Below are 24,453 nucleotides of genomic sequence, written 5' to 3'. Positions count from 1 at the left end.
AGGGGTTAGGATTAGGGGACGGGTTAGGGTAAGGCTTCTGGTAAGATTTAGGGTTAGGGTTAGGGTTAGGGTTAGGGTTAGGGGACGGGGACGTTTTAGGGTACTGGTTCGGGTACAACAACGGTTTAGGGTGAGCGTACGTGTTAGGGTACGGGTTAGTGTTAGTGTACAGGTTAGGATTATGGGATGGCTTAGGGTAGGCTTCGGGTAAGGGTTAGGGTTAGGGTTAGTGTTAGGGTTAGGGGACGGGGACGGGGACGTTTTAGGGTACAGGTTACTGTACGACAACGGTTTAGGGTGAGCGTACGTGTTAGGGTACGGGTTAGGATTAGGGTACGGGTTAGGGTAAGGCTTTCGGTAAGGTTTAGGTTTAGTTTTAGAGTTAGGTTTAGGGGACGGGGACGATTTAGGGTACAGGTTAGGGTACGACAACGATTTTAGTGTGAGCGTACGTTTTAGGGTACGGGTTAGTGTTACCGTACGGGTTAGGATTAGGGGATGGATTAGGGTAAGACTTCGGGTAAGGGTTAGGGTTAGGGTTAGGGTTACAGTTAGGGTTAGAGGACGGGTAAGGTTTAGGATACAGGTTAGTGTATGACAACAGTTTTGGGTGAGCGTACGTGTTAGGGTATGAGTTAGTGTTAGCGTACGGGTTAGAATTAGTGGACTGGTTACGGTAAAGCTTTGGGTAACGGTTAGGGTTAGGGTTAGGGTTAGGTTTAGGGTTGGGGACAGGGACGGTTTAGGGTACAGGTTACGGTACGACAACGGTTTAGGGTGAGTGTACGTTTTAGGGTACAGTTTAGGATTAGGGGACGGGTTAGGGTAAGGCTTCGGGTAAGGTTGAGGGTTAGGGTTAGGGTTAGGATTAGGGGGCGGGGACGGTTAAGGGTACAGGTTAGGGTACGACAACGATTTTAGGGTGAGCGTACGTTTTAGGTTACGGGTTAGTGTTAGAGTACGGGTTAGGATTAGGGGACGGGTTAGGGTAAGGCTTCGGGTAAGGGTTAGGGTTAGGGTTAGGGTTACGGTTAGTGTTAGAGGACGGGTACGGTTTAGGATACAGGTTAGAGAACGACAACGGTTTTGGGTGAGCGTACGTGTTAGGGTACGAGTTAGTGTTAGCATACGGGTTAGGATTAGGGGACGGGTTAGGGTAAGGCTTCGGGTAAGGGTTAGGGTTAGGGTTAGGGTTAGGGTTAGGTTTAGGGTTAGGGTACAGGGACTGTTTAGGGTACAGGTTAGGGTACGACAACGGTTTAGGGTGAGCGTACTTGTTAGTGTATGGGTTAGTGTTAGCTTACGGGTTAGGATTAGGGGACGGGTTAGTTTAAGGCTTCGGGTAAGGTTTAGGGTTAGGGTTAGGGTTAGGGTTAGGGTTAGGTGACGGGGACGGTTTGGGGTACAGGTTAGGGTACAACAATGGTTTAGAGTGAGCGTACGTGTTAGGGTACGGTTTAGTGTTAGCGTACGGGTTAGGATTAGGGGACCGGTTAGGGTAAGGCTTCAGGTAGGAGTTAGGGTTAGGGTTAGTGTGAGAGTTAGGGGACGGGGACAGGGACGGTTTAGGGTACAGGTTACGGTATGACAACGGTTTAGGATGAGCGTACGTTTTAGGGTACGGGTTAGTGTTAGCGTACGGGTTAGGATTAGGGGACGGGTTAGGGTAAGGCTTCGGGTAAGGGATAGGGTTAGGGTTAGGGTTAGGGGATGGGGACGGTTTAGTCTACCGTTTATGGTACAACAACGGTTTAGTGTGAGCGTACGTGTTAGCGTACGGGTTAGTGTTCGCGTACGGCTTAGGATTAGGGCACGGGTTTGGGTAAAGCTTCGGGTAAGGGTTAGGGTTAGGGTTAGCGTTAGGGTTAAGGGACGGGGATGGTTGAGGGTACAGGTTAGTGTACGACAACGGTTTAGGGTTAGCGTACGTGTTAGGGTACGGGTTACTGTTAGAGTACAGGTTAGGATTAGGGGACGGGTTAGGGTAAGGCTTCGGGTAAGGGTTAGGGTTAGGGTTAGGGTTAGGGTTAGGGGACGGTTTAGGGTACAGGTTAGGGTACGACAACAGTTTAGGGTGAGCGTACGTGTTAGGGTAAGGTTTAGTGTTTGCGTTCGGGTTAGGATGAGGGGACGGGTTAGTGTAAGACTTCGGGTAAGGTTTAGGGTTAGGGTTAGGGTTAGGGTTAGTGTTAGGGTTAGGGGATGGGGACGGTTTAGAGTACAGGTTAGGGTACGATAATGGTTTAGGGTGAGTGTACGTGTTACTGTACGGGTTAGTGTTAGCGTACGGATTAGGATTAGGGGACGGTTTAGGGTAAGGCTTCGGATAAGGGTTAGGGTTAGTGTTAGGGTTAGGCTTAGGGGACGGGGACAGTTTAGGGTACAGGTTAGGGTACGGCAACGGTTTAGGTTGAGCGTACGTGTTAGGGTACGGGTTCGTGTTAGCGTACGGGTTAGGATTAGGAGAAAAGTTAGTGTAAGGCTTCGGGTAAGGGTTAGGGTTAGGGTTAGGGTTATGGTTTGTGTTAGGGTTAGGGGACGGGGATGGTTTAGGGTACCGTTTAGGTTACAACAACGGTTTAGGGTGAGCGTACATGTTAGGGTACGGGTTAGTGTTAGCGTACGGGTTAGGATTAGGGGACGGGTTAGGGTAAGGTTTTGGAAAAGGGTTAGGGTTAGGGTTAGGGTTAGGGGACGGGGACGGTTTAGGGTACAGGTTAGTGTAGGACAATGGTTTAGGGTGAGCGTACGTGTTAGGGTATGTGTTAGTGTTAGCGTTCGGGTTAGGATTAGGGGACAGGTTAGGGTAAGGCTTCGGTTAAGGGTTATGGTTAGGGTTACGGTTATGGTTAGCGTTAGGGTTTGGGCACGGGGACGGTTTAGGGTACCATTTAGGTTACAACAAAGGTTTACGGTGAGCGTACGTGTTAGGGTACGGGTTAGTGTTAGCGTACGGGTTAGGATTAGGGGACGGGTTAGGGTAAGGCTTCGGGTAAGGGTTAGGGTTAGGGTTAGGGTTAGGATTGGAGGACGGGGACGGGAACGGTTTAGGATACAGGTTATTGTACGACAACGGTTTAGGGTGAGCGTACCTGTTAGGGTACGGTTTAATGTTAGCGTACGGGTTAGGATTAAGGGACGGGTTAGGGTAAGGCTTCGCGTAAGGGTTAGGGTTAGGGTTAGGGTTAGGTTTAGGGGACGAGGACGGTTTAGGTTACAGGTTAGGGTACGACAACGGTTAGGGTGAGCGTACGTGTTAGGGTACGGGTTAGTGTTAGCGTATGGGTTAGGATTAGGGGACGGGTTAGTGTAAGGCTTCGGGTAAGGGTTAGGATTAGGGTTAGGGTGAGGTTTAGGGGATGGGGACGGAGACGGTTTAGGGTATGGGTTAGGGAACGACAATGGTTTAGGGTGAGCGTACGTGTTAGGGTATGTGTTAGTGTTAGCGTACGGGTTAGGATTAGGGGACGGGTTAGGTTAAGTCTTCCGGTTAGAGTTAGGATTAGGGTTAGAGTTAGGGGACGGGGACGGTTTGGGGTGCTGGTTAGGCTACGACAACAGTTTAGGGTGAGCGTACGTGTTAGGGTACGGAATAGTGTTAGCGTACGGGTTAGGATTAGGGGACGGGTTAGGTTAAGGCTTCGGGTAAGGGTTAGTTTTAGGGTTAGGGTTAGGTTCAGGGTTAGGGTTAGGGGACGGGGACGGTGTAGGGTACAGGTTAGGGTACGACAACGGTTTAGGGTGAGCGTACGTGTTAGGGTACGGTTTAGTGTTAGCGTACGGGTTAGGAATAGGGGAAGGGTTAGGGTAAGACTTCGGGTAAGGGTTAGGGTTAGTTTTAGCGTTAGGGTTAGGGTTAGGGGACGGGGACGGTTTAGAGTACAGGTTAGGGTACGACAGCTGTTTAGGGTGAGCGTACGTATTAGGTTACGGGTTAATGTTAGCGTACGGGTTAGGATTAGGGGACGGGTTAGGGTAAAGCTTCGGGTAAGTGTTAGGGTTAGGGTTAGAGTTAGGCTTAGGGGACGGGCACGGTTTAGGGTACAGGTTAGGGTACGACAACGGTTTAGGGTGAGCGTACGTGTTAGGGTACGGGTTAGTGTTAGCGTACGGTTTAGGATTATGGGACGGGTTAGTTTAAGGCTTCGGGTAAGTGTTAGGGTTAGGGTTAGGGTTAGGATTAGGGGACGGGGACGGGAACGATTGAGGGTACAGGATAGTGTACGACAACGGTTTAGGGTGAGCGTACGTGTTAGGGTACGGGTTAGTGTTAGCGTATGGGTTAGGATTAGGGGACGGGTTATGGTAAGGCTTCAGGTAAGGTTTAGGGTTAGGGTTAGGGTTAGGGTTAGGGTTAGGGGACGAGGACGGTTTAGAGTACAGGTTAGGGTACGACAACTCTTTAGGGTGAGCGTACGTGTTAGGTTATGGGTTACTGTTAGCATACGGGTTAGGATTAAGGGACGGGTTAGGGTAAGGCTTCGGGTAAGGTTTAGGGTTAGGGTTAGGGTTAGTGGACGGGGATGGTTTAGGGTACAGGTTAGGGTACGACAGCGGTTTAGGGTGAGCATACGTGTTAGGGTACGTGTTAGTGTTAGCGTATGGTTTAGGATTACGGGACGGGTTAGGATAAGGCTTCGGTTAAGGGTTAGGTTTAGGGTTAGGGTTAGGGTTAGGGGACTGGGACGGGGACGGTTTAGGGTACAGGTTAGGGTACGACAACGGTATAGGTTGAGCGTAAGTGTTAGGTTACGGGTTAGTGTTAGCGAACGGGTTAGGATTAGGGGACCGGTTAGGGTATGGCTTCGGGTAAGGGTTAGGCTTAGGGTTAGAGTTAGGGTAAGGGGACGGGGACGGTTTAGGGTACAGGTTAGGGTACGACAACGGTTTAGTGTGAGCGTACGTTTTAGGGTACGTGTTAGTGTTAGCGTACGAGTTAGGATTAGGGGACGGGTTAGGGTAAGGCTTCGGGAAAGGGTTAGGGTTAGGGTTAGGGTTAGGGTTAGGGGATGGGGACGGTTTAGGCTACCGTTTATGGTACAACAACGGTTTAGGGTGAGCGTACGTGTTAGGGTATGGGTTAGTGTTAGCGTACGGGTAAGGATTAGGGGACGGGTTAGGGTAAGGCTTCGGGTAAGTGTTAGGCTTAGGCTTAGGGTTAGGGTTAGGGGACGGGGACGGGGTCAGTTTCGGGTACAGGTTAGGGTACGTCAACGGTATAGGGTGAGCGTACATGTTAAGGTACGGTTTAGTGTTAGCGTACGGGTTAGGATTAGCGGACGGTTTAGTGTAAGGCTTCGGGTAATGGTTAGGGTTAGTGTTAGGGTTAGGGGACGGGGACGGTTTTGGGTACAGGTTAGGGTACGACAACGGTTTAGGCTGAGTGTACATGTTAGGGTACGGATGAGTGTTAGCGTACAGTTTAGTATTAGGGGACGGGTTAGGGTAAGGCTTCGGGTAAGGGTTGGGTTAGGGTTAGGGTTAGGGTTAGGGGAAGGGGACTGCTTAGGGTACAGGTTAGTGTATGACTACGTTTTAGGGTGAGCGTACGTGTTAGGGTATGGATTAGTGTTAGCGTACGGGTTAGGATTAGGGGACGTGTTAGGGTAAGGTTTCGGGTAAGGGTTTGGGTTAGGGTTAGGGTTAGGGTTAGGGTTAGGGTTAGGACGGGGACAGTTTGGGGTACAGGTTAGGGTACGACAACGGTTTAGGGTGAGCGTACGTGTTAGGGTACAGGTTATAGTTAGCGTAAGGGTTAGGATTAGGGGACGGGTTAGGGTAAGGCTTCGGGTAAGGGTTAGGGTTAGGGTTAGGGTTAGGGGACGTGGACGGTTTAGGGTACAGGTTAGGGTACGACAACGGTTTAGGGTGAGCGTACGTGTTAGGGTACGGGTTAGTGTTAGGGTACGGGTTAGGATTAGAGGACGGGTTAGGATAAGGCTTCGTGTAAGGGTTAGTGTTAGGGTTAGTGTGAGGGTTAGGGGATGGGGACAGGGACGGTTTATGGTACGGGTTAGGGTACGACAATGGTTTAGGGTGAGCGTACGTGTTAGGGTACGGGTTAGTGTTAGCGTATAGGTTAGGATTAGGGGACGGTTTAGGTTAAGGCTTCGGGTAAGGGTTAGGGTTAGGGTTAGTGTTAGGGTTAGGGGACGGGGACGGTTTGGGGTACAGGTTAGGTTACGACAACGGTTTAGGGTGAGCGTAAGTGTTATGTTACAGGTTAGTGTTAGCGAACGGGTTAGGATTAGGGGACCGGTTAGGGTAAGGCTTCGGGTAAAGGTTAGGCTTAGGGTTAGAGTTAGGGTAAGGGGACGGGGACAGTTTAGGGTACAGGTTAGGGTACGACAACGGTTTAGGGTGAGCCTAAGTTTTAGGGTACGTGTTAGTGTTAGCGTACGGGTTAGGATTAGGGGACGGGTTAGGGTAAGGCTTCGGGTAAGTGTTAGGGTTAGGGTTAGGGTTACGGTTAGAGGACGGGGACGGTTTAGGGTAAAGGTTAGTGTACGACAACTGTTTCTGGTGAGCTTACATGTTAGGGTACGCTTTAGTGTTAGCGTACAGGTTAGGATTAGGGGACGGGTTAGGGTAAGGCTTCGGATAAGGGTTAGGGTTAGGGTTAGGGTTAGGGTTAGGTGACGGGGACGTTTTCGGGTACAGGTTAGGGTACGACAAAGGTTTAGTGTGAGCGTACGTGTTAGGCTACGGGTTAGTGTTAGCGTACGGGTTAGGATTAGTGAACGGGTTAAGGTAAGGCTTCGGGTAAGGTTTAGGTTTAGGGTTAGGGTTAGGGTTAGGGGACGCGGACGGTTTAGGGTACAGGTTAGTGTATGACAACGGTTTAGGATGAGCATACGTGTTAGGGTACGGGTTAGTGTTAGCGTACGGGTTAGGAATAGGGGACGTGTTAGGGTAAGGCTTCGAGTAAGGGTTAGGGTTAGGGTTAAGGTGACGGTTAGGGGATGGGGACGGGGATGGTTTAGGGTACGGGTTAGAGTACGACAACGGTTTAGAGTGAGCGTACGTGTTAGGGTACGTGTTAGTGTTAGCGTACGGGTTAGAATTAGGGGACGGGTTAGGGTAAGGCTTCGGGTTAGGGTTAGGGTTAGGCTTAGGGATAGGGTTAAGGGACAGGGACGGTTTAGGGTACAGGTTAGGTACAACAACGGTTTGGGGTGAGCGTATGTGTTAGGGTATGGGGTAGTGTTAGTGTACCGGTTAGGATTAGGAGACGGGTTAGGGTAAGGCTTCGGGTAAGGGTTAGGATTAGGGTTAGGGTTAGGGTTAGGGTTAGGGTTAGGGGACGGGGACGTTTTTGGGTACAGGTTAGGTTACGACAATGGTTTAGGGTGAGCGTACATGTTAGGGTATGGGTTAGTGTTAGCATACGGGTTAGGATTAGGGGACGGCTTAGTGTAAAGCTTCGGGTAAGATTTAGGGTTAGGGTTAGGGTTAGGGTGCGGGGACGGGGACGGTTTAGGGAACAGGTTACGGTACGACAATGGTTTACGGTGAGCGTACGTGTTAGGGTACGGGTTAGGATTCGGGGACGGGTTAGGGTAAGGCTTCGTGTAAGGGTTAGGATTAGGGTTAGGGTTAGGCTTAGGGGACGTGGACGGTTTAGGGTACAGGTTAGGGTACGACAACGGTTTAGGGTGAGCGTACGTGTTAGGGTACGTGTTAGTGTTAGCGTACGGGTTAGGATTAGGGGACAGGTTAGGGTAAGGCTTCGGGTAAGGGTTAGGGTTAGGCTTAGGGTTACGGTTAGGGTTAGGGTTAGGGGACGCGGACGGTTTAGGGTACCGTTTAGGTTACAGCAACGGTTTAGGGTGAGCGTACGTGTTAGGGTATGGGTTAGGATTAGGGGACGGGTTAGGGTAAGGCTTCGGGTAAGGGGTAGGGTTAGGGTTAGGGTTAGGGGACGGTTTAGGGTACAGGTTAGGGTACGACAACGGTTTAGGGTGAGCGTACGTGTTAGGGTACGGTTTAGTGTTAGCGTACGGGTTAGGATTAGGGGACGGGTTAGGGTAAGGCTTTGGGTAATGGTTAGGGTTAGGTTTAGGGTTACGATTAGAGGACGGGGACGGTTTAGGGTACAGGTTAGTGTACGACAATTATTTCTGGTGAGCGTACGTGTTAGGGTACGGGTTAGTTTTAGCGTACGGGTTAGGATTAGGGGACGGTTTAGTGTAAGGCTTCGGGTAAGGGTTAGGGTTAGGGTTAGGGATAGGGTTAGGGTTAGGGGACGGGGACGGTTTAGGGTACAGGTTAGGGTACGACAATGGTTTAGGGTGAGCGTACGTGTTAGGATACGTGTTAGTGTTAGTGTACGGGTTAGGATTAGGGGACGGGTTAGGGTAAGGCTTCGTGTAAGTGTTAGGGTTAGGGTTAGTGTTAGGGTTAAGGGACGGGGATGGTTTAGGCTACCGTTTATGGTACTTCAACGGTTCAGGGTGAGCGTACGTGTTAGGGTACGGGTTAGTGTTAGCGTACGGGTTAGGATTAGGGGACGGGTTAGGGTAAGGCTTCGGGTAAGGGTTAGGGTTAGGGTTAGGTTTAGGGGATGGGGACGGTTTAGGGTACAGGTTACGGTACGACAACGGTTTAGGGTGAGCGTACTTCTTAGGGTATGGGTTAGTGTTAGCGTACGGGTTAGGATTAGGGGACGGGTTAGGGTAAGGCTTCGGGTAAGGCTTAGGGTTAGGGTTAGTGTTAGGGTTAGGGGACTGGGACGATTTAGCGTACAGGTTAGTGTACGACGACGGTTTAGGGTGAGCATACGTGTTAGGGTACGGGTTAGTGTTAGCGTACGGGTTAGGATTCGGGGACGGGTTAGGGTAAGGCTTCGGGTAAGGGTTACGGTTAGGGTTAGGCTTAGGGATAGGGTTAAGGGACGGGGACGGTTTAGGGTACAGGTTAGGTACAACAATGGTTTGGGGTGAGCGTATGTGTTAGGGTATGGGTTAGTGTTAGTGTACTGGTTAGGATTCGGAGACGGGTTAGGGTAAGGCTTCGGGTAAGGGTTAGGGTTAGGGTTAGGGTTAGGGGACGGCGACGGTTTAGGGTACAGGTTAGGGTTCGACAATGGCTCAGGGTGAGCGTATGTGTTAGGGTAGGGGTTAGTGTTAGCATACGGTTTAGGATTAGGGGACGGGTTAGGGTAAGGATTCGGATAAGGGTTAGGGTTAGGGTTAGGGTTACGGTTAGGGGACGGGGACGGTTTAGGGTACAGGTTAGGGTACAACAACGGTATAGGGTGAGCGTACGTGTTAGGGTATGGGTTAGTTTTAGCGTACTGGTTAGGATTAGTGGACGGGTTAGGGTAAGGCTTCGGGTAAGGGTTAGGGTTAGGGTTAGGGTTAGTGTAAGGGTTAGGCGGCGGGGACGGTTTAGGGTACAGTTTAGGGTACGACAACGGTTTAGGGCTAGCATACATGTTAGGGTACGGGTTAGGATTAGCGGACGGGTTAGGGTAAGCTTCGGGTAAGTTTTAGGGTTAGTGTTAGGGTTAGGGTTAGGGTTAGGTTTAGGGGACGTGGACGTTTTAGGGTAGAGGTTAGGGTACGACAATGGCTTAGGGTGAGCGTACGTGATACGGTACGGGTTAGTGTTAGCGTATGGTTTAGGATTAGGGGACGGCTTAGGGTAAGGCTTAGGGTAAGGTTTAGGGTTAGGGTTAGGCTTAGGGTTAGGGAGCGTGGACGGGGACGGTTTAGGGTACAGGTTACGGTACGACAGCAGTTTAGCGTGAGCGTACGTGTTAGTGTACGGGTTAGGATTAGGGGACGGGTTAGGGTAAGGCTTCGGGTAAGGGTTAGGGTTAGGGTTAGGGTTTCTGTTAGGGGACGGGGACGGTTTAGGGTACAGGTTAGGGTACTACAATGATTTTAAGGTGAGCGTACGTGTTAGGGTACGGGTTAGTGGTAGCGTACGGGTTAGGATTAGGGGACGGGTGAGGGTAAGGCTTCGGGTAAGATTTAGCGTTAGGGTTAGGGTTAGGGTTAGGGTTAGGTGACGGGGACGGTTTGGGGTACAGGTTAGGGTACAACAACGGTTTAGGGTGAGCGTAAGTGTTAGGGTACGGTTTAGTGTTAGCATATGGGTTAGGATTAGGGGACGGGTTAGGGTAAGGCTTCAGGTAAAGGTTAGGTTTAGGGTTAGGGTTAGGGTTAGGGGACGGGGACGGTTTAGGGTACAGGTTAGGGTACGACAACGGTTTAGGATGAGCGTACGTTTTAGGGTACAGGTTAGTGTTAGCGTACGGGTTAGGATTAGGGGACGGGTTAGGGTGAGGCTTCGGGTAAGGGTTAGAGTTAGGGTTAGGTTTAGGGTTAGGGTTAGGGGATGGGGACGGTTTAGGGTACAGGTTAGTGTACGACAACGGTTTAGGGTGAGCATACGTGTTAGGGTACAGTTTAGTGTTAGTGTACGGGTTAGGATTAGGGGACGGGTTAGGGTAAGGCTTCGGGTAAGTGTTAGGCTTAGGGTTAGGGTTAGGGTTAGTGTTAGGGGACGGGGACGGTTTAGGGTACAGGTTAGGGTACGACAACAGTTTAGGGTGAGCGTACGTGTTAGGGTATGGGTTAGTGTTAGCGTACGTGTTAGGATTAGGGGACGGGTTAGGGTAAGGCTTCGAGTAAGGGTTAGGGTTAGGGTTAGGGTTAGCGGACGGTGACGGTTAGGGTACAGGTAAGGGTACGACAACGGTTTAGGGTGAGTGTACATGTTAGGGTACGGGTTAGTGTTATCGTACGGGTTAGGATTAGGGGACGGGTTACGGTAAGGCTACGGGTAAGGGTTAGGGTTAGGGTTAGGGGACGGGGACGGGGACGGTTTAGCGTACAGGTTAGGGTATGACAACGATTTTAGGGTGAGCGTACGTGTTAGGGTACGGGTTAGTGTTAGCGTACGGGTTAGGATTAGTGGACGGGTTAGGGTAAGGCTTCGGGTAAGGGTTAGGTTTAGGGTTAGGGTTACTGTTAGGGTTAGAGGACGGGTACGGTTTAGGATACAGGTTAGGTTACGACAACGGTTTTGGGTGAGCGTACGTGATAGGGTACGAGTTAGTGTTAGCGTACGGGTTAGGATAAGGGGACGGGTTAGGGTAAGGCTTCGGTAAGGGTTAGGGTTAGGGTTAGGGTTAGGGTTAGGGGACGGGGACGGTTTAGGGTACAGGTTAGGGTACGACAACCCTTTAGGTTGAGCATACGTGTTAGTGTGCGGGTTAGTGTTAGCGTACAGGTTAGGATTAGGGGACGGGTTATTGTAAGGCTTCGGGTAGGGGTTAGGGTTAGGGTTAGGGTTACGGGTAGGGTTAGGGTTAGGGGACGGGGACGGTTTAGGGTACCGTTTAGGTTACAACAACCGTTTAGGGTGAGCGTACGTGTTAGGGTACGGGTTAGTGTTAGCGTACAGGTTAGGATTAGGGGACAGGTTAGGGTAAGGCTTCGAGTAAGGTTTAGGGTTAGGGTTAGGGTTATGGTTAGGGGAAGGGGACGGTTTAGGGTACAGGTTAGGGTACGACAACGGTTTAGGATGAGCGTACGTGTTTGGATATGGATTAGTGTTAGCGTACGGGTTAGGATGAGGGGACGGGTTAGGTTAAGGCTTCGGGCAAGGGTTAGTGTTAGGGTTAGGGTTAGGGACGGGGGCGGTTTAGGGTACAGGTTAGGTTACGACACCGGTTTAGGGTGAGCGCACGTGTTAGTGTATGGGTTAGTGTTAGCGTACGGGTTAGGATTAGGGGACGGGTTAGGGTAAGGCTTCGGGTACGGGTTAGGGTTAGGGTTAGGGTTAGGTTTAGTGTTAGGGTTAGGGGATGGGGACGGTTTAGGGTACAGGTTAGGGTACGAAAATGGTTTAGGGTGAGTGTACGTGTTAGGGTACGGGTTAGTGTTAGCGTACGGGTTAGGATTTGGGGACGGGTTAGGGTAAGGCTTCGGGTAAGGGTTAGGGTTAGGGTTAGGGTTAGGGTTAGGGGCCGTGGACAGTTTAGGGTACAGGTTAGGGTACGACAACGGTTTAGAGTGAGCGTACGTGTTAGCATATGGTTTAGTGTTAGTGTACGGACTAGGATTAGGGGACGGGTTAGGGTAAGGCTTCGGGTAAGGGTTAGGGTTAGGGTTAGGGTTAGGGGACGGGGACGGGGACGGTTTAGGGCACAGGTTAGGGTACGACAACGGTTTAGGGTGAGCGTACGTGTTAGGATACGGGTTAGTGTTAGTGTACGGGTTAGGATTAGGGGACGAGTTAGGGTAAGACTTCGGGTAAGGGTTAGGGTTAAGTTTAGGGTTAGGGTTAGGGGACGGGGATGGTTTAGGCTACCATTTATGGTACAACAACGGTTTAGGGTGAGCGTACGTGTTACGGTACGGGTTAGTGTTAGCGTACGGGTTAGGATTAGGGGACGGGTTAGGTTAAGGCTTCGGGTAAGGTTTAGCGTTAGGGTTAGGGTTAGGGTTAGGGGACGGTGACGGTTTGGGGTACAGGTTAGGTTACGACAACGATTTAGGGTGAGCGTACGTGTTAGGAGACGGGTTAGTGTTAGCGTACGGCTTAGGATTAGGGGACGGGTTAGGGTAAAGCTTCGGGTAAGGGTTATGGTTAGGGTTAGGGTTAGGGTTACTGTTAGGGTTAGGGGACGGTGTAGGGTACAGATTAGAGTATGACAACGGTTTAGGGTGAGCGTACATGTTAGGGTACGGGTTAGTGTTAGCGTACGGGTTAAGATTAGGGGACGGGTTAGGGTAAGGCTTCGGATAAGGGTTACGGTTAGGCTTAGGGTTAGGGTTAGGGGAAGGGGACGGTTTAGGGTACAGGTTAGTGTACGACAACGGTTAAGGGTTAGCGTACGTGTTAGGGTACGGGTTAGTGTTAGCGTACGCGTTAGGATTAGGGGACGGGTTAGGGTAAGGCTTCGGGTAAGGGTTAGGGTTGGGGTTAGGGTTAGGGTTAGAGTTAGGGAACGGTTTAGGGTACAGGTTAGGGTACGACAACGGTTTAGGATGAGCGTACGTGTTAGGGTACGGTTTAGTGTTAGCGTACGGGTTAGGATTAGGGGACGGGTTAGGGTAAGGCTTCGGGTAAGGGTTAGGTTTAGGGTAAGGGTTACGGTTAGAGGACGGGAATGGTTTAGGGTACAGGTTAGTGTACGACAACAGTTTCTGGTGAGCGTACGTGTTAGGGTACGGGTTAGTGTTAGCGTATGGGTTAGGATTGGGGACGAGTTAGGGTAAGGCTTCGGGTAAGGGTTAGGGTTAGGGTTAAGGTTAGGGTTAGGGTTAGGGGACGGGGAAGGTTTAGGGTACAGGTTAGGGTACAACAACGGTTTAGGGTGAGCGTACGTGTTAGGATACTGGTTAGTGTTAGTGTACGGGTTAGGATTAGGGTACGGGTTACGGTAAGGCTTCGGGTAAGGGTTAGGTTTGGGGTTAGGGTTAGGGGACGGGGACGGTTTAGGCTAACGTTTATGGTCCAACAACGGTTTAGGGTGAGCGTACGTGTTAGGGTACGGGTTAGTGTTAACGTACGGGTTAGGATTAGGGGACGTGTTTGGGTAAGGCTTCGGTTAAGGGTTAGGGTTAGGCTTAGGGTTAGGGTTAGTGTTAGGGTTAGGGGACGGGGACGGTTTAGGGTACAGATTAGGGTGCGACAACGGTTTAGGGTGAGCATACCTGTTAGGGTACGGGATAGTGTTAGCGTACGGGTTAGGATTAGGGGACGGGATATGCTAAGGCTTCGGGTAAGTGTTAGGCTTAGGTTTAGGGTTAGGTTTAGCGTTAGGGGACGGGGACAGTTTAGGGTACAGGTTAGGTTACGACAGCGGTATAGGGTGCGCGTACATGTTAGGGTATGGTTTAGTGTTAGCGTACGGGTTAGGATTAGGGGACGGGTTAGGGTAAGGCTTCGGGTAATGGTTAGGGTTAGGGTTAGGGTTAGGGGAAGGGGACGGTTTAGGGTACAGATTAGTGTATGACAACGTTTTAGGGTAAGCGTACGTGTTAGGGTATGGATTAGTGTAAGCGTACGGGTTAGGATTAGGGTACGGGTTAGGGTAAGGCTTCGGGTAAGTGTTAGGGTTAGGCTTAGGGTTAGGGTTAGGGTTAGGGGACGGGGACGGTTTAGGGTACAGGTTAGGGTACGACAACGGTTTAGGTTGAGCGTACGTGTTAGGGTATGGGTTAGTGTTACCGTCCGGGTTAGGATTAGGGGACGGGGTAGGGTAAGGCTTCGGGTAAGGGTTAGGTTTAGGTTTAGGGTTAGGGTTAGGGTTAGGGGACCGGGACGGGGACGGTTTCGGGTACAGGATAGTGTACGACAAAGGTTTAGGTTGAGCAGACGTGTTAGGGTACGGGTTAGTGTTACCGTACGGGTTAGGATTAGGGGATGGGTAAGGGTAAGGCTTGGGGTAAGTGTTAGGATTAGGGTTAGGGTTAGGGTTAGGGTTAGTGTTAGGGGATGGGGACGGTTTAGGGTACAGGTTAGGGTACGACAACGCTTTAGGGTGAGGGTACGTGTTAGGGTAAGTGTTAGTGTTAGCGTACGGGTTAGGATTAGGGGACGGGTTAGGGTAAGGCTGTGGGTAAGGGTTAGGGTTAGGGTTAGGATTAGGGGACGTGGACGGGGACGGCTTAGGGTACAGGTTAGGGTACGACAACGGTTTAGGGTGAGCGTACGTGTTAGGGTACGGATTAGTGTTAGCGTAAGGGTTAGGATTAGGGGATGGTTTAGGGTAAGGCTTCGGGTAAGGGTTAGAGTTAGTGTTAGGCTTAGGGTTAGGGGACAGGGACGGTTTAGGGTACAGGTTAGGGTACGACTACAGTTTAGGGTGAGTGTACGTGTTAGGGAACGGGTTAGTGTTAGCGTACGGGTTAGGATTAGGGGACGGGTTAGGGTAAGGCTTCGGGTAAGGTTTAGGGTTAGGGTTAGGGTTATGGTTAGGGTTAGGTGACGGGGACTGTTTAGGGTACAGGTTAATGTACGACAAGGTTTTAGGGTGATTGTACGTGTTAGGGTACGGGTTAGTGTTGCCGTACGGTTTAGGATTAGGGGACGGGATAGGGTAAGGCTTCGGGTAACGGTTAGGGTTAGGGTTAGTGTTAGGTTTAGGGGACGGGGACGGTTTATGGTACAAGTTAGGGTAAGACAACGGTTTAGGGTGAGCGTACGTTTTAGGGTACGGGTTAGTGTTAGCGTACGGGTTAGGATTAGGGGACGGGTTGGGGTAAGACTTCGGGTAAGGGTTAGGGTTAGGTTTAGGGTTAGGGTTAGGGGACGGGGACAGTTTAGGGTAGAGGTTAGGGTACAACTGTTTAGGGTGAGCGTACGTATTAGGGTACGGGTTAGTGTTAGCATACGGTTTAGGATTAGGGGACGGGTTAGGGTAAGGCTTCGTGTAAGTGTTAGGGTTAGGGTTAGGGTTAGGGGAAGGGGACGGGGACGGGGACGGTTTAGGGTACAGGTTATGGTACGACAACGGTTTAGGGTGAGCGTGCGTGTTAGGATATGTGTTAGTGTTAGTGTACGGGTTAGGATTAGGGGACGGGTTAGTGTAAGGCTTCGCGTAAGTGTTAGGGTTAGGGCTAGGGTTAGGGTTAGAAGACAGGGATGGTTTATGGTTAGGGTTAGGGTTAAGGTTAGGCTTAGGGTTAGGGGACGGGGACGGTTTAGGGTACAGGTTAGGGTACGACAACGGTTTAGGGTGAGCGTACGTGTTAGGGTACGGGTTAGTGTTAACTTACGGGTTAGGATTAGGTGACGGGTTAGGGTAAGGCTTCGGGTAAGGTTTAGGTTTAGGGTTAGGGTTAGGGGATGGGGACGGTTTAGGGTACAGGTTAGGGTACGACAACGCTTTAGGGTGAGCATACGTGTTAGGGTAAGGGTTCGGATTAGGGGACGGTTTAGGGTAAGGCTTCGGGTAAGGTTTAGGGTTAGGGTTAGTGTTAGGGTTAGGGGACAGGGACGGGGACGGTTTAGGGTACAGGTTAGGGTACGACAACGGTTTAGGGTGAGCATACGTGTTAGGGTATGGGTTAATGTTAGCGTACGGGTTAGGATTAGGGGACGTGTTAGGGTAAGGCTTCGGTTAAGGGTTAGGGTTAGGGTTTGGGTTAGGGTAAGAGTTAGGGGACGGGGACAGTTTAGGGTACAGGTTAGGGTACGACAATGGTATAGGTTGACCGTACGTGTTAGGGTATTGGTTAGTGTTAGCGTACGGGTTAGGTTTAAGGGACGGGTTAGGGTAAGGCTTCGGGTAAGGGTTAGGGTTAGGTTTAGGGTTAGGGTAAGGGTTAGGGGACGGGACAGTTTAGGGTACAGGTTAGGGAATGACAGCGGTTTAGGGTGAGTGTACTTGTTAGGGTACGGTTTAGTGTTAGCGTACGGATTAGGATTAGGGGACGGGTTAGTGTAAGGCTTCGGGTAAGGGTTAGGTTTACGGTTAGGGTTAGGGTTAGGGGACGGGGACGATTTAGAGTACAGGTTAGGGTACGACAACGGTTTAGGGTGAGCGTACGTGTTAGGTTATGGGTTAGTGTTAGCGTACGGGATAGGTTTAAGGGATGGGTTAGGGTAAGACTTCAGGTAAGTGTTAGGGTTAGGGTAAGGGTTAGGGTTAGGGGACGGGTACGGGGACGGTTTTCGGTACAGGTTAGGGTACGACAACGGTTTAGGGTGAGCGTACGTGTTAGCGTACGGGTTAGTGTTAGCGTACGGTTTAGGATTACGGGACGGGTTAGGGTAAGGCTTCGGGTAAGGGTTAGAGTTAGGGTTATGGTTAGGGATAGAGTTATGGTTAGGGGATGGGGACGGTTTAGGGTACAGGTTAGTGTACGACAACTGTTTCTGGTGAGCGTACGTGTTAGGGTACGGGTTAGTGTTAGCGTACGGTTTAGGATTAAGGGACGGGTTAGGGTAAGGCTTCGGGTAAGGGTTAGGGTTAGGTTTAGGGTTAGGGTTAGGTTTAGGGGACGGGGACGGTTTAGGGTACAGGTTACAGTACGACAACGGTTTAGGGTGAGCGTACGTGTTAGGGTACGGGTTACTGTTAGCGTACGGGTTAGGATTAGGGGACGGGTTAGGGTAAGGCTTCGTGTATGGCTTAGGGCTAGGGTTAGAGTTAGGGTTAGGGGATAGGGACGGTTTCGGGTACAGGTTAGGGTTCGCAACGGTTTACGGTGAGCGTACGTGTTAGGGTACGGGTTAGTGTTAGTGTACGGGTTAGGATTAGGGGACGGGTTACGTTAAGGCTTCGTGTAAGGATTAGGGTTAGGGTTAGGGTTAGGGTTAGGGGACGGGGACGGTTTGTGGTACAGTTTAGGGTACGACAACGGTTTAGGGTGAGCGTACGTGTTAGGGTAAGGGTAAGTGTTAGCTTTCGGGTTAGGATTAGGGGACGCGTTAGTGTAAGGCTTCGGGTAAGGGTTAGGGTTAGGGTTAGGGTTAGGGTTAGGGGAATGGTTAGGGTAAGGCTTCGGGTAAGGGTTAGTGTTAGGGTTAGGCTTAGGGTTAGGGTTAGCGGACGGGGACGGTTTAGGGTACAGTTTAGGGTACGACAACGCTTTAGGGTGAGCGTACATTTTAGGGTATGGGTTAGTGTTAGCGTACAGGTTAGGTTTAGGGGACGGTTTAGGATAAGGCTTCGGGTAAGGGATAGGGTTAAGGTTAGGGTTAGGGTTAGGATTAGAAGACGGGGACGGTTTAGGTTACAGGTTAGTGTATGACAACGGTTTAGGGTGCGCGTACGTGTTAGGGTACAGGTTAGTGTTAGCATACAGGTTAGGATTAGGGGACGGGTGAGGGTAAGTCTTCGGGTAAGTGTTAGGGTTAGGGTTAGGGTTATGTTTAGTGTAAGGGTAAAGGGACGGTTTAGGATAAAGTTTAGGGTATGACAACGTTTTAGGGTGAGCGTACGTTTTAGGGTCCGGGTTAGTGTTTGCGTACGGGTTAGGATTAGGGGACGGGTTAGGGTAAGGCTTCGGGTAAGGGTTAGGTTTAGGGTTAGGTTTAGGATTAGGGGACGGGGATGGGGACGGTTTAGGGCAAAGGTTAGGGTACGACAACGGTTTAGGGTGAGCGTACGTGTTAGGGGACGGGTTAGTTTTAGCGTACGGTTTAGGATTAGGGGACGTTTTAGGGTAAGGCTTTGCGTAAGGGTTAGGGTTAGGGTTAGGGCTAGGGGACGGGGACGGGGACGGTTTAGGGTACAGTTTAGGGTACGACAACGGTTTAGTGTGAGTGTACGTGTTTGGGTACTGTTTAGTGTTAGGGTACGGTTTAGGATTAGGGGACGGGTTAGTGTAAGGCTTCGGGTAAGGGTTAGGGTTAGGGGACGGGGACGGGGATGGGGACTGGGACGGGGACGTTTTAGGGTACACGTTAATGTACGACAATGTTTTAGGATGAGTGTACGTGTTAGGGTACGGGTTAGTGTTTGCGTACTGGTTAGAATTAGGGGACGGGTTAGGGTAAGGCTTCGGGTAAGGGTTAGGGTTAGGGTTAGGGTTAGGGGACGGGGACGGGGACGGGGATGGTTTAGGGTACAGGTTAGGGTACGACAATGGTTTAGGGTGAGCGTACGTGTTAGGGTACGGGTTAATGTTAGCGAACGGTTAGGATTAGGGGACCTGTTAGGGTAAGGCTTCGGGTAAGTGTTAGGGTTAGGGTTAGGGTTAGGGGACGGGGACGGGGACGGTTTAGGGTACAGGTTAGGATACGACAAAGGTTTAGGGTGAGCGTACGTGTTAGGGTACGGGTTAGTGTTAGAGTACGGGTTAGGATTAGGGGACGGTTAGGTTAAGGCTTCGGGTAAGGGTTAGGGTTAGGGTTAGGCTTAGGGTTAGTGTTAGGGGACGGGGATGGTTTGGGGTACAGGTTAATGTATGACAACGGTTTAGGGTGAGCATACGTGTTGGGTACGGGTTAGTGTTAGCGTACGGGTTAGGATTATGGGACGGGTTAGGGTAAGGCTTCTAGTAAGGATTAGGGTTAGTGTTAGGGTTAGGCTTAGGGTTAGGGGACGGGGACGGTTTAGGGTACAGGTTAGTGTATGACAACGGTTTAGGGTGAGCGTACGTGTTAGGGTACGGGTTAGTGTTAGCGTACGGTTTAGGATTAGGGGACGGGTTAGGGTAAGGCTTCGGGTAAGGCTTAGGGTTAGGGTTAGGGGATGGGGACGGGGACGGGGACGGTTTAGTGTACAGGTTAGGGTACGACAACGGTTTAGGGTGAGCGTACGTTTTAGGGTACGGGTTAGTGTTAGCGTACGGGTTAGGATTAGGGTACGGGTTAGGGTAAGGCTTCGGGTAAATGTTAGGGTTAGGGTTAGGGTTAGGGTTAGGGGACGGGGACGGGGACGGGGACGGTTTAGTGTACAGGTTAGTGTACGACAACGGTTTAGCGTGAGCGTACGTGTTAGGATACGGGTTAGTGTTAGCATACGGGTTAGGATTAGGGGACGTGTTAGGGTAAGGCTACAGGTAATAGTTAGGGTTAGGGTTAGGTTTAGGGGACAGGGACGGTTTAAGGTACAGGTTAGGGAACGACAACGGTTTAGGGTGAGCGTACGTGTTACGATACGGTTTAGTGATAGCGTACCGGTTAGGATTAGGGTACGGGTTAGGGTAAGGCTTCGGGTAAGTGTTAGGGTTAGGTTTAGGGTTAGGGGACGGGGACGGGTACGGTTTAGGGTACATGTTAGGGTAGAACAACGGTTTAGGGTGAGCGTACGTGTTAGGGTACGGGTTAGTGTTCGCGTACGTGTTAGGATTAGGGGACGGGTTAGGGTAAGGCTTCGGGTAACGGTTAGGGTTCGGGTTAGGGTTAGGGTTAGGGGACGTGGACGGGGACTGGGACGGGGACGGCGACGGTTTAGGGTACAGGTTAGGGTACGACAACGGTTTAGGGTGAGCGTACGTGTTAGGGTACGGGTTAGTGTTAGCGTACGGGTTAGGATTTGTGGACCTGTTAGGATAAGGCTTCGGGTAAGGGTTAGGTTTAGGGTTACGGTTAGGGTTAGGGATCGGGGACGGTTTAGGGTACAGGTTAGGGTACAACAACAGTTTAGGGTGAGCGTATATGTTAGGGTTCGGGTTAGTGTTAGCGTACGGGTTAGGATTAGGGGACGGTTTAGGGTAAGGCTACGGGTAAGAGTTAGGGTTAGGGTTAGGCTTAGGGTTAGGGGACGGGGACGGTTCAGGGTACAGGTTAGGGTATGACAACGGTTTAGGGTGAGCGTACGTGTTAGGGTACGGGTTAGTGTTAGCGTACGGTTTAGGATTAGGGGACGGGTTAGGGTAAGGCTTTGGGTAAGGCTTAGGGTTAGGGTTAGGGTTAGGGGACGGGGACGGGGACGGTTTAGTGTACAGGTTAGGGTACGACAATGGTTTAGGGTGAGCATACGTGTTAGGGTACGGGTTAGTGTAAGCGTACGGGTTAGGATTAGGGGACGGCTTAGGGTAAGGCTTCGGGTAAACATTAGGGTTAGCGTTAGGGTTAGGGTTAGTTGACGGGGACCGTTTAGGGTACAGGTTACGGTACGACAACGATTTAGGGTGAGCGTACGTGTTAGGGTACGGGTTCGGATTACGGGACGGGTTAGGGTAAGGCTTTGGGTAAGGGTTAGATTTAGGGTTAGGGATAGGGTTAGGGTTAGGGGACGGGGACGGTTTAGGGTACAGGTTAGGGTACGACAATGTTTTAGGGTGAGCGTACGTGTTAGGGTATGGGTTAGTGTTAGCGTACGGGTTAGGATTAGGGGACGGGTGAGGGTAACTCTTCGGGTAAGGGTTAGGGTTAAGGTTAGGGTTAGGTTTAGGGGACGGGGACGGGGACGGGGACGGTTTAGGGTACGGGTTAGCGTACGACAACGGTTTAGGGTGAGCGTACGTGTTAGGGTATGGGTTAGTGTTAGCGTACGGGTTAGGATTAAGGGACAGGTTAGGGTAAGGCTTCGGGTAAGGGTTAGGTTAAGGTTAGGGTTAGGGTTAGGGTTAGGGGACAGAAACGGGGACGGTTTTGGGTACAGGTTAGTGTACGACAACGGTTTAGGGTGAGCGTACGTGTTGGGGTACGGGTTAGTGTTAGCGTACGGATTAGGATTAGGGGACGGGTTAGGGTAAGGCTTTGGGTAAGGTTTAGGGATAGGGTTAGGGTTAGGGTTAGGCTTAGGGTTAGGGTTAGGGGACCGAGACGGTTTAGGGTACAGGTTAGGGTACGACAACCGTTTAGGATGAGCGTACTTGTTAGGGTACGGGTTAGTGTTAGCGTACGGGTTAGGATTAGGGGGCGGGTTAGGGTAAGGCTTCGGGTAAGGGTAAGGGTTAGGGTTAGGGTTAGCGTTAGGGGACGTGGACGGTTTAGGGTACAGGTTAGGGTACAACAACTGTTTAGGGTGAGCGTACGTGTTAGGGTACGGGTTAGTGTTAGCGTACGGGTTAGTATTAGGGGACGGGTTAGGGTAAGGCTTCATGTAAGGCATAGTGTTAGGGTTAGGGTTAGGGTTATGGGACGGTGATGGTTTAGGGTACAGGTTACGGTGCGACAACGGTTTAGGGTGAGCCTATGTGTTACGGTACGTTTTAGTATTAACGTACGGTTTAAAAGTAGGGGACGGGTTAGGGTAAGGCTTCGGGTAAGGGTTAGGGTTAAGGTTAGGGTTAGGGTTAGAGTTAGGGGTCGGGGGCGATTTAAGGTACAGGTTAGGGTACGACAACGGTTTAGGGTGAGCGTACGTGTTAGGGTAAGGTTTAGTGTTAGCGTACGTGTTAGGATTAGGGGACGGGTTAGGGTAAGGCTTCGGGTAAAGGTTAGGGTTAGGGTTAGGGTTAGGGTTAGGGTTAGGGGACGGGGACGGTTAAGGGTAAAGGTTAGGGTACGACAATGTTTTAGGGTGAGCGTACGTGTTAGGGTACGTGTTAGTGTTAGCGTACGGGTTAGGTTTAGGGGACGGGTTAGTGTAAGGCTTCGGGTAAGATTTAGGGTTAGGTTTAGGGTTAGGGTAAGGGTTAGGGGACGGGGACGGTTTAGGGTACAGGTTAGGGAACGACAGCGGTTTAGGTTGAGTGTACGTGTTAGGGTACGGGTTAGTGTTAGCGTACGGGTTAGGATTAGGGGACGGGTTAGTGTAAGGCTTCGGGTAAGGGTTAGGGTTAGGGTTAGGGTTAGGGTTAGGGTTAAGGGACGGGGACGGGAACTGTTTATGGTACAGATTAATGTACGACAACGTTTTAGGGTGAGCGCACGTGTTAGGGTACGTGTTAGTGTTAGCGTACGGTTTAGGATTAAGGAACGGTTTGGGATAAGCCTTCGGGTAAGCGTTAGGTTTATGGTTAGGGTTAGTGGACGGGAACGGGTTCGGTTTAGGGTACAGGTTAGTGTACGACAACGGATTAGGGTGAGCGTACGTGTTAGGGTACGGGTTAGTGTTTGCATACCGGTTAGGATTAGGGGACGGGTTAGGGTAAGGCTTCGGTTAAGGGTTAGTGTTAGGGTTACGGTTAGGGTGAGCGGACGGGGACGGTTTAAGGTACAGGATAGTGTAGGAAAACGGTTTAGGTTGAGCGTACGTGTTAGGGTATGGGTTAGTGTTAGCGTAAGGGTTAGGATTAGGGGACGGGTTAGGGTAAGGCTTCGGGTAAGGGTTAGGGTTAGGGTTAGGGGACGGGGACGGGGACGGGGACGGTTTAGGGCACAGGATAGGGTACGACAATGGTTTAGGGTGAGCGTATGTGTTAGGGTACGGGTTAGTGTTAGCGTACGGGTTAGGATTAGGGGACGGTTTAGGGTAAGGCTTCGCGTAAGTTTTAGGGTTAGGGTTAGGGTTAGGGTTAGGGTTAGGGGACTGGCACGGTTTAGGGTACAGGTTAAGGTACGACAACAGTTTAGGGTGAGCGTACGTGTTAGGTTAAGGGTTAGTGTTAGCGTACGGGTTAGGATTAGGGTACGGGTTAGGGTAAGGCTTCGGATAAGGGTTAGGGTTAGGGTTAGGGTTAGGGTTAGTGTTAGGCAACGGGGACTGTTTAAGGTACAGGTTAATGTACAACAACGCTTTAGGGTGAGCGTACGTGTTAGGGTACGGGTTAGTGTTAGCGTACGGGTTAGGATTAGCGGACGGGTTAGGGTAAGGCTTCGGGTAAGGGTTAGGTTTAGGGTTAGGTTTAGGATTAGGGGACGGGGATGGGGACGGTTTAGGGCAAAGGTTAGAGTACGACAACGGTTTAGGATGAGCGTACGTGTTAGGGGACGGGTTAGATTTAGCGTACGGGTTAGGATTAGGGGACGTTTTAGGGTAAGGCTTTGCGTAAGGGTTAGGGTTAGGGTTAGGGCTAGGGGACGGGGACGGGGACGGTTTAGGGTACAGTTTAGGGTACGACAACGGTTTAGTTTGAGTGTAGGTGTTTGGGTACTGTTTAGTGTTAGGGTACGGGTTAGGATTAGGGGACGGGTTAGTGTAAGGCTTCGGGTAAGGGTTAGGGTTAGGGGACGGGGACGGGGACGGGGACTGGGACGGGGACGTTTTAGGGTACACGTTAAGGTACGACAATGTTTTAGGATGAGTGTACGTGTTAGGGTACGGGTTAGTGTTTGCGTACTGGTTAGAATTAGGGGACGGGTTAGGGTAAGGCTTCGGGTAAGGGTTAGGGTTAGGGTTAGTGTTCGGGGACGGGGACGGGGACGGGGATGATTTAGGGTACAGGTTAGGGTACGACAATGGTTTAGGGTGAGCGTACGTGTTAGGGTACGGGTTAATGTTAGCGAACGGTTAGGATTAGGGGACCTGTTAGGGTAAGGCTTCGGGTAAGTGTTAGGGTTAGGGTTAGGGTTAGGGTTAGGGGACGGGGACGGTTTAGGGTACAGGTTAGGATACGACAATGGTTTAGGGTGAGCGTACGTGTTAGGGTACGGGTTAGTGTTAGAGTACGGGTTAGGATTAGGGTACGGGTTAGGGTAAGGTTTGGGTAAGGTTTAGGGTTAGGTTTAGGGTTAGGGTTAGGGTTATGGGATGGGGACGGTTTAGGGTGCAGGTTAGGGTATGACAACAGTTTAGGGTGAGCGTACGTGTTAGGGTATGGGTTAGTGTTAGCGTACGGGTTAGGATTAGGGGACGGGTTAGTGTAAGGCTTTGGGTAAGTGTTAGGGCTAGGGTTATGGCTATGGTTAGTGTTAGGGTACGGGGACTGTTTAGGGTACAGTTTAATGTACGACAACGGTTTAGGGTGAGCGTACGTGTTAGGGTACGGGTTAGGATTAGGGTACGGGTTAGGGTAAGTCTTGGGGTAAGCATTAGGGTTAGGGTTAGGGTTAGGGTTAGGGGACGAGGACGGTTTAGGGTACAGGTTAGGTTAAGACAACGGTTTAGGGTGAGCATACGTGTTAGGGTACGGTTTAGTGTTAGCGTTCGGTTTAGGATTAGGGGACGGGTTACGGTAAGGCTTCGGGTAAGGGTTAGGGTTAGTG

This window comes from Delphinapterus leucas, chromosome 10 (assembly GCF_059928025.1).
Source record: "Delphinapterus leucas isolate spDelLeu-1000000601 "Yukka" chromosome 10, BTC_Dleu_Yukka2, whole genome shotgun sequence".
NCBI classification, from domain to species: Eukaryota; Metazoa; Chordata; class Mammalia; order Artiodactyla; family Monodontidae; genus Delphinapterus; species Delphinapterus leucas.
This window is presented reverse-complemented; position numbering follows the sequence as displayed.